Source organism: Octopus bimaculoides, chromosome 7 (assembly GCF_046866305.1).
Source record: "Octopus bimaculoides isolate indiv1 chromosome 7, ASM4686630v1, whole genome shotgun sequence".
Lineage (NCBI taxonomy): Eukaryota > Metazoa > Mollusca > Cephalopoda > Octopoda > Octopodidae > Octopus > Octopus bimaculoides.
This window is the reverse complement of record NC_142934.1, coordinates 47,817,820-47,833,875: the sequence shown is the minus strand read 5'-3', so window position 1 is coordinate 47,833,875 and position 16,056 is coordinate 47,817,820. Positions and strand designations below refer to the sequence as shown.

At 35.5% G+C, this 16,056-nt stretch overlaps 1 long non-coding RNA gene across 1 annotated transcript; it reads left to right on the top strand.

Moving 5' to 3' along the window:
- The first annotated feature begins 9,173 nt into the window (after window positions 1–9,173).
- Window positions 9,174–15,778, top strand: LOC128248357 (uncharacterized). Its single transcript, XR_008264580.2, has 3 exons — window positions 9,174–12,297; window positions 13,342–13,543; window positions 14,754–15,778. It is a non-coding gene; the product is annotated as an uncharacterized LOC128248357 (long non-coding RNA).
- The last annotated feature ends 278 nt before the right edge of the window (window positions 15,779–16,056 follow it).

Genomic DNA, 16,056 nt, shown 5'->3' with positions numbered 1-16,056 from the left:
ATATGCGCACTAAAGTCTCTTTATCTTGTGGGGAGGCCTTGATTTTTGTTCTGTCTGCTTCCATTAGAGTATATTCTAAACATTGATGGCAAACATAAAGAAATAAATGAATAGGCAGACAGACAGGCAAAATGAATTCTACATATCTTGCTTCCAAAGATTTCACGAATTCTGACAATTGATATCAAATAACTGAACCAAACTTCACGTGACCAGTGGATATTTGTCAAAATTTCGTTCACCTTGACAGTAAAATAGAAAAATACACCAAAATAAATACACACTCGATTATACATATACATAAACACACACACACACACACACACACACACACAAAGACACATACATACATACATACATTTATATATACACGCATGAACGTATATACGTACGTACGTATGTATATAACTGTGAGAATGCGTAGATTTTCGAGATGACCTGGCAAATTACACATTCAAATGGTCTTATATTGTCTATTCTTTAGCAATAGTTCACATTGCATATACTCTTTTACTCTTTTACTCTTGTTTCAGTCATTTGACTGTGGCCATGCTGGAGCACCGCCTTTAGTCGAGCAAATCGACCCCAGGACTTATTCTTTGTAAGCCTAGTACTTATTCTATCGGTCTTTTTTGCCGAACCGCTAAGTTACGGGGACGTAAACACACCAGCATCGGTCGTCAAGCAATGTTGGGGGGACAAACACAGACACACAAACACACACACACACACACATACACACACACACACACACACACACATATATATATATATACATATATATACGACGGGCTTCTTTCAGATTCCGTCTATCAAATTCACTCACAAGGCTTTGGTCGGCCCGAGGCTATAGTAGAAGCCACTTGCCCAAGGTGCCACGCTGTGGGACTGAACCCGGAACTATGTAGTTCGTAAGCAAGCTACTTACCACACATACAAATATATACAAGTATTATACATATATGAATATATGAATATATATATATATATATATATATATATATATATATATATATATATATATATATATATATATATATATATATATATGGATATATACATACATATACACACACACATATACGTATACATATATATACATGTATATATGTATATGTATATATATATATACATTCATACACACACATACATACACACACATACATACACACACATACATACATACACATACATACACATATATACACACACATACATACCCATACATATACATATATACATAATTCATGTAATGGTGCGTCTAAAATTATCTCTACTTCATATTACTAATCTCAGCTGAGAAACCTGACTCAGTGAATAATCACTTGACAGATTATTACGACGAATATCTGTGCTCCTATCATTTTTACCTTACCACATCTGGAAGAGAGAAAATGTATAACATATTAATTTATTTATTTATTGCCCACAAGGGGCTAAACATAGAGGGGACAAACAAGGACAGACAAGGGGATTGAGTCGATTACTTCGACCCCAGTGATTAACTGGTACTTATTTAATCAACCCCGAAAGGATGAAAGGCAAAGTCGACCTCGGCGGAATATAGGGTACATATTAATTGTCAATGTTGTTACTTCCTACCAGTAACATCACGCGAAATGGAATCTTTTGCTCCCTGCTCACCAGAAAATTACCTCTTGCTTTTAGAGCACGAAGAAAAAGGTTTTGAGTGTTCATATTTTATCACTAGCCCTACAGTATTGCCTGTGATGCATAACACTATTGTTGTGTTTGCTGGGGGGGGGGGGGGTTATATTTTTTTTTTGTTCTTTTTCCCGTTTTTGGGGGTTTTTTTTAATTTTATATTCACTTCAGCCCACACATTATTATGATAAGTTGTGGAGATTGTAATGATATTTTCATCAGGTTAGCGATTACAGAAACATTAAAAAAATATATTTTACTACTCTGCCGATAAAATTTCTAGAGTGGTTAGTCAGTCTGTGAATATAATTTATTGTTTCATTTAGTTTGTGGAACAGATTGTACAATGGATTATTTAAATTTAAGATATTTCCCAAGTGATTACTGTTGGTAATAATTTTGAATTCAAGATTTCTAAAAACACAACATCAAGTTTTTTTCATTGTCAGTCTATTTGGTTTACGATTTTTCATAGCAAGTAGGCCATCATTTCGATAGAAACTAACTTCTTCCGTAAGAAGAGTTTATAAGATATGATAGTAGCTTTACTCCCACGAAATTAGTAATCTCCGTAGTGGCGAAAGGGATTAGCAATGAGTTTATATTATGTATTACTATATCGTTCGCATAATCATTGACTTGCAAGCATCGTAATTTCTATTTCCTTCACATTTACGCCTTTGATCGAGTTTGTAGTGTTGTTGTTATTGGTACTCCGTTGCTTACGACGTCGAGGGTTCCAGTTGATCCGATCAACGGAACAGCGTGCTCGTGAAATTAACGTGCAAGTGGCTGAGCACTCCACAGACACGTGTACCTTTAACGTAGTTCTCGGGGATATTCAGCGTAACAGTGTGACAAGGCTGACCCTTTGAATTACAGGCACAACAGAAACAGGAAGTAAGAGTGAGAGAAAGTTGTGGTGAAAGAGTACAGCAGGATTCGCCACCATCGCCTGCCGGAGCCTCCTGGAGCTTTTCGGTGTTTTCGCTCAATAAACACTCACAATGCCCGGTCTGGGAATCGAAACCACGATCCTATGACCACGAGTCTGCTGCCCTAACCACTGGGCCATTGCGCCTCCACTCGAGTTTGTAGTACTCACACACACACATACGTGAACACACACATATACATACACTTTATTATTGTATTATAGATTTGCATTTATTTTATAACATACTTTTTCGTTAATTTTACCGATGTCAGTGTCATGTTAATTAATGAAGCGAAGGATTTCTTTTTCTTTTTTTTTTCTAGTTGGATATATGTTCTTTAACAGTATCATGTATTGAAGTAGTAGGAAAAGTTCCGCTTGCTCAAGAATATCTAATTCTAACGTTATTTTCTGTTCGTGAATGTTTATCTCATTTAGTATATTCCAGTCCCCTTCTCTGTAGTTGTTGATAATAAAATTACTGATGTGACATTGTCATGAAAGCTTCTCTATTTCGTATAAGTTTTCTCTCTTGTTGTTTTGAAGTTTTCATATCACACTGTTTGGAGTTCTGACATTTTTCTTTTTTCTCTTCTTTTCTTTTTTTTTTTGGGAAGCCGTGACCGGTTTTCCAGAACAGTTCCTCAGTAGTTCAGTAGTTTGTAGCAATACATTATTGAGCAAGTTTATACTGGATTTTAATCCAGTATAATTTGGATTGTTATCTTCTTTACTGGAAAAAGTATGCTTCCCACAGCATTAATTGATTAAATTATAATTTTCTTTAATAGTATTTCAGACACTTTAAATATTTATCCTGATAGATAAGCTAATACTTTCAGTTGTATATCCTCTTATATTTCCTACACATAATCTACTCGTAGACTGTTAAAGAAACAGCGGCGCAATCTAGAAATATAATATTTCGTCCTACAATGATTGCCAATTTTTTTAAAGTCTCGTACTTATTCTATCGACCTATAGCCGAACCGATACGCTACGGGGTGTAAACAAAACAACGCCAGTTGTGAAGCGGTGATGGGGGACAAACACAGACACAAACACACCCACGCAATGATACACGCATACTTACACACAGTTACGTATACATATATATGGATATACATATATATATATATATGTATATATATATATATATAAAGTGTAGTATATTGCCACTTAAGTGTGGCTGACCCCTAGGGGTGGATGTTACTGTTGCTTTTAGCCCCAGGAGGACATCTCCTCCAGCTGGCTTATCGACACACGACTGTGTCCTGTTTGCCAAGGGAGTTATCCCTCTCACCACGACCAGCAGCACGAACGTATCCGGATTTCAGGGTTATTTCCCTTCTTCGGCGTTCGACAGCTGATGACCTTGGTGAGAGAGAAAAACCTGGCAAAATCTTATATCTTCTTTTCCAGTGACATTCTTCACTGATATTGAAAAGGTGAAAACAAGCAATGTTAATTCTCTAAATGAAGTATTAACAGTAACTGCACGATAAAGTGTAGTATATTGCCACTTAAGTGTGGCTGACCCCTAGGGGTGGATGTTACTGTTGCTTTTAGCCCCAGGAGGACATCTCCTCCAGCTGGCTTATCGACACACGACTGTGTCCTGTTTGCCAAGGGAGTTATCCCTCTCACCACGACCAGCAGCACGAACGTATCCGGATTTCAGGGTTATTTCCCTTCTTCGGCGTTCGACAGCTGATGACCTTGGTGAGAGAGAAAAACCTGGCAAAATCTTATATCTTCTTTTCCAGTGACATTCTTCACTGATATTGGCAAACAGGACACAGTCGTGTGTCGATAAGCCAGCTGGAGGAGATGTCCTCCTGGGGCTAAAAGCAACAGTAACATCCACCCCTAGGGGTCAGCCACACTTAAGTGGCAATATACTACACTTTATCGTGCAGTTACTGTTAATACTTCATTTAGAGAATTAACATTGCTTGTTTTCACCTTTTCAATATCAGTGAAGAATGTCACTGGAAAAGAAGATATAAGATTTTGCCAGGTTTTTCTCTCTCACCAAGGTCATCAGCTGTCGAACGCCGAAGAAGGGAAATAACCCTGAAATCCGGATACGTTCGTGCTGCTGGTCGTGGTGAGAGGGATAACTCCCTTGGCAAACAGGACACAGTCGTGTGTCGATAAGCCAGCTGGAGGAGATGTCCTCCTGGGGCTAAAAGCAACAGTAACATCCACCCCTAGGGGTCAGCCACACTTAAGTGGCAATATACTACACTTTATCGTGCAGTTACTGTTAATACTTCATTTAGAGAATTAACATTGCTTGTTTTCACCTTTTCAATATCAGTGAAGAATGTCACTGGAAAAGAAGATATAAGATTTTGCCAGGTTTTTCTCTCTCACCAAGGTCATCAGCTGTCGAACGCCGAAGAAGGGAAATAACCCTGAAATCCGGATACGTTCGTGCTGCTGGTCGTGGTGAGAGGGATAACTCCCTTGGCAAACAGGACACAGTCGTGTGTCGATAAGCCAGCTGGAGGAGATGTCCTCCTGGGGCTAAAAGCAACAGTAACATCCACCCATAGGGGTCAGCCACACTTAAGTGGCAATATACTACACTTTATCGTGCAGTTACTGTTAATACTTCATTTAGAGAATTAACATTGCTTGTTTTCACCTTTTCAATATCAGTGAAGAATGTCACTGGAAAAGAAGATATAAGATTTTGCCAGGTTTTTCTCTCTCACCAAGGTCATCAGCTGTCGAACGCCGAAGAAGGGAAATAACCCTGAAATCCGGATACGTTCGTGCTGCTGGTCGTGGTGAGAGGGATAACTCCCTTGGCAAACAGGACACAGTCGTGTGTCGATAAGCCAGCTGGAGGAGATGTCCTCCTGGGGCTAAAAGCAACAGTAACATCCACCCCTAGGGGTCAGCCACACTTAAGTGGCAATATACTACACTTTATCGTGCAGTTACTGTTAATACTTCATTTAGAGAATTAACATTATATATATATATATATATATATATATATATATATATATATATATATATATACATTTATATATATATATGTATATCCATATATGTGTATACGTAACTGTGTGTAAGGCTTTACTTTCACACACGCCAGCTTAAATTGACAATGTTATTTTAATGTTTGATAATTTCCACTAGAGGGAAAGAAACAAATACATATTTCTAGCATTCAATTATTTTTCAAATAATACTTTATCAACCACCTTGTGTCGCCAATCTGCAAGGGGAAACGTAATACGTTTTTAATCTTTCGAACACCAACCTGGTGATTTGATTCAGGAAACACTTGTTTGAAATTTTAGCATATATGAGAGAGCAAATCTTCACATAAAGAATGTTTACTTCAGCTACTTGACAATTGAAAGTCCGGAGTTATACAACTATTTCCCCATAATATTTACGAAATGTTACCAAAGTACCATTTCTAAATATTATTTAAATAGATGCACTTTTCTCTAGCATGACCTTTCAACGAAAGGCAGCCACCAAACGAAAGCAGCTTCCACTAATTCTTTGATCATCCTACTAGGAATACTACTATATTGAAAAACTCAACGAAACACCGGACCTTAGATAAAGCAGAGACAACTCGGACGACATTGAGCATTCAACTCTGAAAGAGGGTTATTCCTGCATGGAATTAGGTAAAACTAATACAATAAGAATTTCTCCCGGGGAAAACAAAATGACCACCGGATTAACAAATAAAGGTTGCAGTGCTACAATAATCAATAAGATAGCAAAAACTATTTAAGGACTATAGGATGAAAATGATAACATATAGAGAACAAATCCACAGTAGACCCCAAAATATACAGTTGAAACGGAAACAGTGACTCGTAATATTTCACCTGAGAAGCAAATACCTTATATATTAAGGAACAAGTGAGTGTAATAAAGAACGTCTGCGAAAAATTTTTTATGAATTTTATAGATTTATAAATAGTATTTTACATAGAATTATACATGATGAAAAATACGAAGAATTTGGCCAATTTAAGTTGCAAAATAACAAAAAGCGAACTAATACGAATAACTCAAGTATTCCAATAGCATGAATTTAGAGATTTCAGATATGATGTTAATGTGCTGAATAATGTGCGCAAAAAATTCCTAATGAGTTCAAATTTACCTTTTAGCTGGAGAAAGAAGATAAGAACTTAGTGGCAATTGTTAACGATTCTCAAAGAAAAGGAGAGATAATTTCGAAAAATTTATGACTTTCACGGAAAATTGGTCTTTGTTAGCTTACAAACTAACTGCTATGGACATTATTACACCTTATCAATGAAGAATGGTTTTTTCATCAGAGAAGCAAAGTCTCCTTTGAACAATACACAGAATTTTACAAGTACAAAAATAATTAGTTTCGAACAATTTGGGCCGTGAGCGAAGGAAAATAATTCCACTTTTTGTAATTATGCAAATTATATTTGCTGAAGTTCGTTGTAACTCTTTTTTCTATTTGTAAAATTCTATGCCACTGTTCAACTCAAGTTATCTTTTGCTGAAGAGGTTTAATAATACAGGAACATCTCCATTGCTGTTATCTAATTTTTTGCATAAAATTTTGCCTTAATTTCTTTAAAATCTTCTCATTTCTCACAAATAGCGCTAGTTTTTGTATATTCTTTGATGCAACTAAAAAGCAAATTTCAAATCATTGAGAATTTTTTCGCATATGTCATTCAATACATCATTATCTACCTGAATAAGTGAATGCATATTGGCCTCTTGAATTATTTTCCTTGGCTGTCTTTTTGTAAATATACGAATTATACTGGTCAGCATTCTTCGTAACTATTTTTCTGCTTGTAAAATTCTACGTCTACTAATAAAATCCTTGAAAACACTTCACTTCGCTTCGTTAAAACATGGCTGAAATTTTAACCTTTCATATTTACTAGCAAAGATCAGATTTGTCTCTTCAGTTCTCTGTAAAATAAAGGTAATTCCTTGAAATTATCGTTCGTTTTTTTTTATTTGAAGGTAATTAATGCCAGTTATTGTTTTACTTCTCCAAGAAGGAAATTTCTGTACTATCAGAAATTATTATGCGTGCATCACTCAGTGTACCACTGCCTATTTGAGTTATGTAAATTCATGGCTTATCTATTAAGTAGTTACGATTACTTTACTATCTCCTCTCATAATTGTATGTTTGCTATTGAAACATAGACAACAAGAACATAGATTAACACTTCTCCAAACAACCAAGCAGACACAATTTAGCATTTTACTACTATAAACAGATTTGTTCAATGAAACTTGTCTCGTCCATTTCAAGTAAGAAAATAAAGAACATAAAGTTTAACCTAAGATACAAAAGAACGGATCTCACTGTAAAATTACATAAAAGAAACAATATGAAAATAATATCTTTATATAGAATGATTCCCCGATCAAGTGTACAACACCATTGTTCGATTTGTCCGTATTGTTCGTCTCTGCTTTTAATTCGGAAGTTATTACTAACAACTACAAACAGGATATACTCTTTAAGAATTTTCACTCGCGATTTGAATATAGTAAAAGTTGTAAAGAAAAGTTCATAACATCTGTATAAGACGTATATTTCAAAGATGTCAGGAAAAGCATACGTGGAAAATGTTGAACTTTCAACTATAAATACTTCTTTATCTTTTGAAAAACATGTGGGGTTATTTAACAGACCTTGCTTAGCAAGGTCCATTTTCACTAGGATTTTAAGTATTCAATTATTTACTGTGACACCTCTCAGTTGCAATGTCCTCTTCATATTCTAGCATTTAAAACATTTTTCTTTTTACTCTTAGTTACAGTTAAAGGAAAATTTGGTCGATTGTTGGTTGCAGGTCAATAGATGTTACTACCAAAAATGAAGATGCGAGTGGTCATGTTGAAATGATAGTGAAACTATGAATCAAGAGATACGTCGTTCGAATCTTACTATTGGTTGTGTAGTTGTGACCAATTTCACTTAGTTAACAAATTACGTGTGTCGATATGTAATTAAATGGATTGTAACTAATTGCTGTTAATTTCTTTTTTTTTATATTTATAAATTTCTTTAAAAGAAAGTCAGAACTGGAAGGGCAACGTCCTTAACTTTCTCAAGTCTTCCGAGACTAATGGAAGGAAATAAAATTCAGTTAAGTGACATATTCTGAATGCTTTCGAAGTAGTAGGTTCCGTTAAATGTACCCAAGGGCCTGACTTCTATAAAATGTCCAGGTAATTTCAAACACAAAGCCTCGGTTGACTTGAAGATAAAGTCGAAGACATTTTTTCCAAAGTGCAGCAAGTAGGAACGAACCAGTAACAATGTAGTTACACATTGTAATTGCCGAGTGACTCATCATCTCGCTGTGTTGAGTTCGGTTCATAACACGGATAAATTTGCCACGTTAGGTTAGCATTCTATGGTGGAGTGTATCTGTCATCTATTTAACACAAAGGAAATAAGGAATAAGTGCTGACTCTGATACGGTTCTTTGTGGTTCGAAAACTGATTGTCAATAATGTCTCACAAATGGCTTCAAATACTAGCGCCCCCTCGCCAGCATCATCCTGTATATGATAGCATTAGTCCATTGTGGAATTCGTCTGAACTACGTATAGAGTCAATAATTGTTGACGGCTGAAATATCTTTTGGCGTTGAAGTGAGGGGCTAGCCATGAGTGTGCAACCCTAGCTAAATTAAGAATATACTTTTGCCTGAATAGTTAGAGAGACCAAACAATCTGGAGTAGGTTCGGTGAACTGGATGAATATCTGGGCCTAATTGTAACCAAAAATCAGTTTTGCATATTGAGATTGCATCCTGGTGTCCATAGCTGCTCCAATAAGTTGCTAATAGAAGTATCTGAAGAATCAGAAGTTCTTGAAGGTGATACAAGGTGTGAGTTCGACGAGGTGTGAGAATGATGGGTTTGAGCGTAGATGCTTGGAAAAGAATTTGATTGTTAGGAGTTATTTGGAGAAAGCGATAATGTTCACAGCAAAAGGTGAAAAGTATCTGAAAAGGAGTAAGGGATGAAGCAGAAGTAATTGAAGCGATAAAATAGTTGGAGTCACGCATTTGTGCTGTCCCCAAGGCTAGAGGAGCGGGTCAAAGTATTTCGATACCAGTTTGGTGGAACAGCTATAAGTGGTACAGATAGGGTGACCAGGAGTGTTGGACTAATGGATGTTGATAAAAAGAAGAGCAGATGATGAAGATGTGATGTACTGACTGAGAGACTGGGAGGACGGAAAGAGATGAGTTGCTATATAGCTGTGGTCACAAGTTATTAGTTGCGGGAAATATTGTTATTGGTCAATAATATTATTATTGAAAAGAGCGTTAAAACATCACCATAGTGCTTCTGTTCTGAAGCGGTTAGACTACCATAACATTATAGCACTGCCCTTGTCGAATGATTTGATAACGATGTTGTACAAGTGAGGGAGGTGCAGAACGAAAATAGTGTTGACTGGAATATATTAAGGCGTCTTAAATACTTCCGAAAACTGAAACGGTTTACTGTGTAACCGCACGAGCTGGTGAATAGATCAAATCTTAAACCATTAATCAATGTCTTCATTCTTAACAAAACCACTTTACATTTTCCGTCTTAAAGTCCCTTTTGTCTCTCCTACCCTACTTCTGAACTTGAAAAATGACAACTGTCCGAAGCATAAGACCCACTTCCTTGCCTACACACCACAATATATTTGCTTTGTAGTTATGGCCATTGTTCTGAGGGGGTCTTTGTTTTATATTTTGGTGAGGTTTCGACTGTTTTTTCTTCTTGGACCATCCTGAACATACGTTCATTATATAGTATTCCCTCTCGTTACAGCAGTGGCTTGCCTTATTTAGGAGTTCTATTTACAACAGCGTGGACTAAGTCAATTAAGATTTAATTACTCTTGTTGACATTAGCAGTGATGTATGTCGTTGGGTTAGACATAACTCTCAAACGACCCAGAAGCCTCTACCTGGTTAATCAAACTACTAGAATTAACTGTTAGATCTCACACATTATTAGCATATCAAAAAAGGAAGATTTTAGAAAATACAGTGTTTTGCATATAAGAAAACGTGATGTTCCTGATTGGAACACCTTTGATCCTTGGCCTGCTCGATCAGGATTGACCTATTGCCTTCACACCTACAATAAAGATGAAAATTTACTGCGAAGAAGGAACAATTGTAGTACAACATCTGTGACAGCTGTTTCAATAGTTCATTTGAGATTTTTTAATAGTTACTGTTCTCAAATTCTATATTGTGTGAGTATCTTTAAATATGGGTGAACTCCACCTAGTTGATTTTATCCTCACGTACAACACACGAAGTAAAAAAATTTCCAGATGTGATCAAAAGCACCCAATGCATTATGGAACGCAATGGTAGCACTTTAGCAAGTTGTTGTAGCTCCACCAATATTCCTATTTTAAGACAGTAGGTTAATTATATTCGCCAGGTTTATGGAGGTCTCAGTGGAACGTAATTATACATAATGGAATACTATTTGAACAAACTGATTTATTTAAGTTTTAGCTGATTTATTACACTCGAAATTTCATTTTTATTTGTTGGAGATAAGAAAAATGTTATTTTTATTAGTCTCAAGTCATTTCTATATTTTTTTTCGGTCGTTTTGCTATTACTGGCAGAACTTTATTCCCCTCTTCACTTGTCTCTCCTTTCAATATATGTTTTATTTCGCAAATCAAAATGAGGCTCCTTTTTTAATAACCTGTAATGGCGGAGGCGGAGTTTCATGTACACTGTTATATGATATTTTCATGTAAGTACTGTTATCGATGATTGCGCTACGTACTTTTATTATGAGACTCGGACTGAGGTTTTGCAATGGTTTCTGTAACACGAATATTGAAGTCTAACAAATCTCAGTTAAATTACGGCTACGTAACTCACTGAATTAGGATGGTGGGCAAAAGGCAAAAAAATTTAACCTTAACTGGTATTTCGTCTTGTATGCTGCCATTTTGCATCTTGTACAAATTTCTACTTTAGTGTGCTGTATCTGCCAGCCTGCCGACCTCGGTTAAGGAAAATATCTTTGTTAAGCCTGAGGTGGTTTTGTTTCCTTCTTTTATGAAAAACGCTACCGTCTATTGATTCAACCTTATACTTAGTAAATTATTATTGCTGTTGCTGTAGTTGTTGTTGTTGTTGTTGTTGTTGTTGTTGTTGTTGTTGTTGTTGTTGTTGTTGTTGTTGTTGTTGAATCTGTAATCACCTCTGATCGAGCAGAACTGCGACATTCCAACCAAGAAGCATTCCATCGTTTTACGTATATATATATATATATATAAAGAGACAGAGAGAGAGGGGGAGATAGGGAGAGAGATCCATACATCTCTTAAAGCTGGGAACTTTTCAGTACCACCCTGATATCTGATCGAGAAAACAAAACCTGCTAGTCAGCTAAGAGTTACCTCCCTTGTTATCTTTACTGAGGAGCTCGAAATGCTTCTGTCAACCCATGAAGAGCGCTCTGCAATGGCTACGATGAACTAAAACTCTTGTTTCTAAATCCAGTCTTTTTTCTCCGAGGCAAACTTACACTGAATAGCCTTTACATGTTCAAACATGTTCTAAGTTTATTTCAACTGATTTAAAGATTAAACTCACTTTGTAACTGTGTGGTTTGGAGTTCAATCCCACTGCGTTGGACCTTGGGTAAGTATCTTATATTATAGCCCTGGGCTGACCAATTCTTTTTTAGTGAATTTAATAGGCGAAAATTGTGTGGAAGGCCGTCGTATACTTTTGTGTGCGTGTGGGGGTGTATCTCTGTCTGTGTGTGTGTGTGTGCTTCTGAATATGTTAATTCAGCGTTGCAAATCAACAGCGTCCTTATCAACCCTTATAGTGATGCAGCTACTTAAATCAGTGAATTCTACCAAAACTATAAAACAAATGGCCGTTTTGATCTAAGTGCCTCGGTCTCAGACAAAATGCCACGCCGCTGACAAGGTACGATCTACAGACTGTTCGATTCGTTGCCTAGTACCCTATTGACTCAGTCACTATCTACTCTAGTTTATGCTACAGATTATAACTGGAAATTAAATTATCAGACTTTCCTCCAGCGACCAGATAAGATGTAGAAATTATTTGTAATATATTTTATTTCTTTTTAATTCGTTTATTTACCAATATTTAATCTGAATTATTTGAACACTGTAAATCTTAACTTCTCTGACAATTACTATAATTGACAAATATATTTCGATAGATTCTAGGAACGTTAAGAGACTTAAGAGGGAAGCTTAAAGTTCACATTATTAAGTTAGCGAGATACGCGTATCATCGTTACCACAATAAACCAAGTATGATCAATTGAAATTCGCAATTTCGTTTCTTTTCTGTTGGTTTCTTTATTTTTGTTATTTACTTTTTTCAACTCTTAACATTTATTTCCCCGAATAATTCCGAAATATTTCATCAATGAAAATTGATCGACCAACTAAAATGCCATTAATATATTAAAATTTATATTTTTAAATTCTGATTAATACTTTCTGATTAACAAATGTGCTGGAAAGAGTGGCGGGGGTGGGAAGTTACAGTAAATCCCTGAATGAAATTCTTTGCGGATTTAATTAGTTTCGGGGTTCAAATCCTACAGGGACTGAATTTGCAGTCGATAAAATAAGTACCAGCAATAAATTTTGATTACATTTAGCTGACTATATTCCCCCTTTTCCCAACCGTTTGTAGTCCTCTGGCAATGTTGGAAATCAATATGTGGTGGAGGTGAATGGATCTTATGAATTAGTCAGAAAAGGGAAGAACAGAGCTCATGACCGTTTTCAGAAGCTTGTGGAATAAAAGAAGGAAATTATCGTCAGACTCGAAACCTGAACCGAATGTTTTATTCTACTAAAGACAACCAGAAGCCATTTGATGATTTTTAAACAGGGTAAGAATTATGTCTACCATAATACTAAGAGAAGCAGTGGACTCCTACATAGTTTCTGTCTTCTAAATTTCACACACAAGGTTGACCTATGGCTATATAAGAAGACATTTGCTTAATGTGCTTCAAAGTGAGATAGAATCTGAGACCACGTAACTACGAAATGGGGTCGTTAACAACACGACCATTCTTGAGTAGTATTTTGTAATCTCGGTTGCACTAATCCTAACGAGCATCCAGCTATACTTTCTATACATTAACATCTCCTGATAGAGCTTCCAGGATAATGGGTGAATTTCTTTGTGTGGTTATGAAGTTTTCATAACTATGTGGTTTCAGATTCGGAACTATTACACAGTACCCTAAACATGTGACTTTTATGGAAGTCTTGGATTCAGCAAAGCCTTGGGAATAACATCTGGTAAATGGAAACTATATAAGCCAATCGGTAGACCATAGCAATTTCTGGTTGGTAGATGTTATCCACCGTCAGTTTTAACTCTACCATCAGGCACTTGAGTGCCCTTAGCATCATTCACCCAATTGGAATCATACGGACCAAGTTTCCGATCCTCCTGGCTCAGAGAAGGAGAGGTCTTGATTTTTTTTTTATTTTGGGATATTCTTATATGGCCGGAAGAGGCTCTCAGCTTCAGTTCCCTCTGCTCGTTAAATTCATTTAACCTTCTTGTTGTTGCAGGCGGTAAAGTTTAAGACATTCTTTTAAAATTCAATATCGTGGAACAAAATGCCACCACACTTTGGGAATCTAAATATCTTTATCATACCGTCAGTTATAAATAGCAATTCACATAAGATATCACTGCCACATTTAATTTAAAGTATTTAAAATATAGCTGCTAATCAATTGTTATGGAGATATAACACAAGAAATTGTGGCAAGCTTGCTTCAACTTATTGACATAAATATCTGTATTCAATTACAATTACATATAATGTTGAATTCTTCAATTCTCTATGGAGTGAATATACTTATAAGTTAACGTCATGTTCACGAATGCTTTTAACTATTTGTTTAAAGAAATATGAAGCAAGAACTATTCATTACAATTTTACTTCAATTTGTCGATTAATGGGAGTTGTATTAATAACAATGATAAAAGCATTACAGCGAATAGTTAATAGTTAAGTTCTCAAAGGATAGAGCGCTTGAGTTAGCAAACAAACTACATTGTCACTGTTTCTTTTGTAGATGGCTCACAAAGTCCGTACGTCATAACAGTTACGTGGATCTGATACATCTGGGTCTATTACAGATATTTTTTCCGAGAGAAGAGATGAAACTCGGATCTTAAATCTGAAGAATTCCTCTTGAATTCGTCGATGCTACTACTGCGAATAGTGATGAATTATACAACCATTCGGCGGTTACCATTTACAGTTAGGTGGACTTCATCACTGAGGGGTCGACGAGATAAACAAGTCAATGACAAAACCTCTAGGAGGTGACTACTTGGCCTGTTCGAGATAGAACCTAAATCTCCCTCAAATTTCAACCTAGTAAGTACACTTTGAATAATGAACTCTACAACCTGAAAAAAATGAATACGGTTTCAAAGCTGTATCAGGGCTAATCTTAGAGATAACAACAACTACAACAAGTGATGTTATGCGAAAGTAATAACTAGTGACCTCTCTCTTGGTTGTCCATCACGCTATCCTCTCACATAAACACGATGCCTGAATAATTGACGAGATTTCACTTCCTGGCTAGAAACACACCACCAAATTTTCTTCTCTTTGTTAATTCCCCCCTCACCCGACTTCAGTTCAGGTACATTCTTCAGACACTTAGTAAACCATAGAAATCATACTTTCTCATTTTCTTTACACTAAATCGAAATCAATATAAGATTATTTTTATTTCTATATAAAAAAGGATTAGTGAACATTTTCTGTGTAAAATAAATACGAAAATGTAATATCACAAAGATTTTGAACAATGGTTTGTTTTGTCTTGCGTTTTTTCTTTCAAAACTTTTTGTATGGACAATGTAGCGTGGACAATTTCATTGTTAAATGCACTGCGGTGAATTTCCTTGTTACACATGGAAACGAAAAATATAAGTCAAAATACGTTTATAAAAGAATAAACTCAAAATTAATCCATGTGACACTATACAAGCAATATCATGGTAAAATGAATAAAGGATGGTTATCGAGTTTGGTAAAATAAACGTAAGATTATGCTTAACGTAATTTTGTATGAGTTAACGTGTTTATATTACAATATTCGCTGTTTAATTTATTTAACATCACGTCTAAAGAAGCAAGGCTTTGATGGATGAAATAAAAGGGAAATGTGTTACGTAATATATATATATATATATTCGTATATATATATATATATATCTATATTCGTAGATATATATATATATATATTATATATATATATATATATATATATTCGTATATATATATATATATATATATATATATATATATATATATATATTCGTATTATATATATATATATATATATATATATATATATA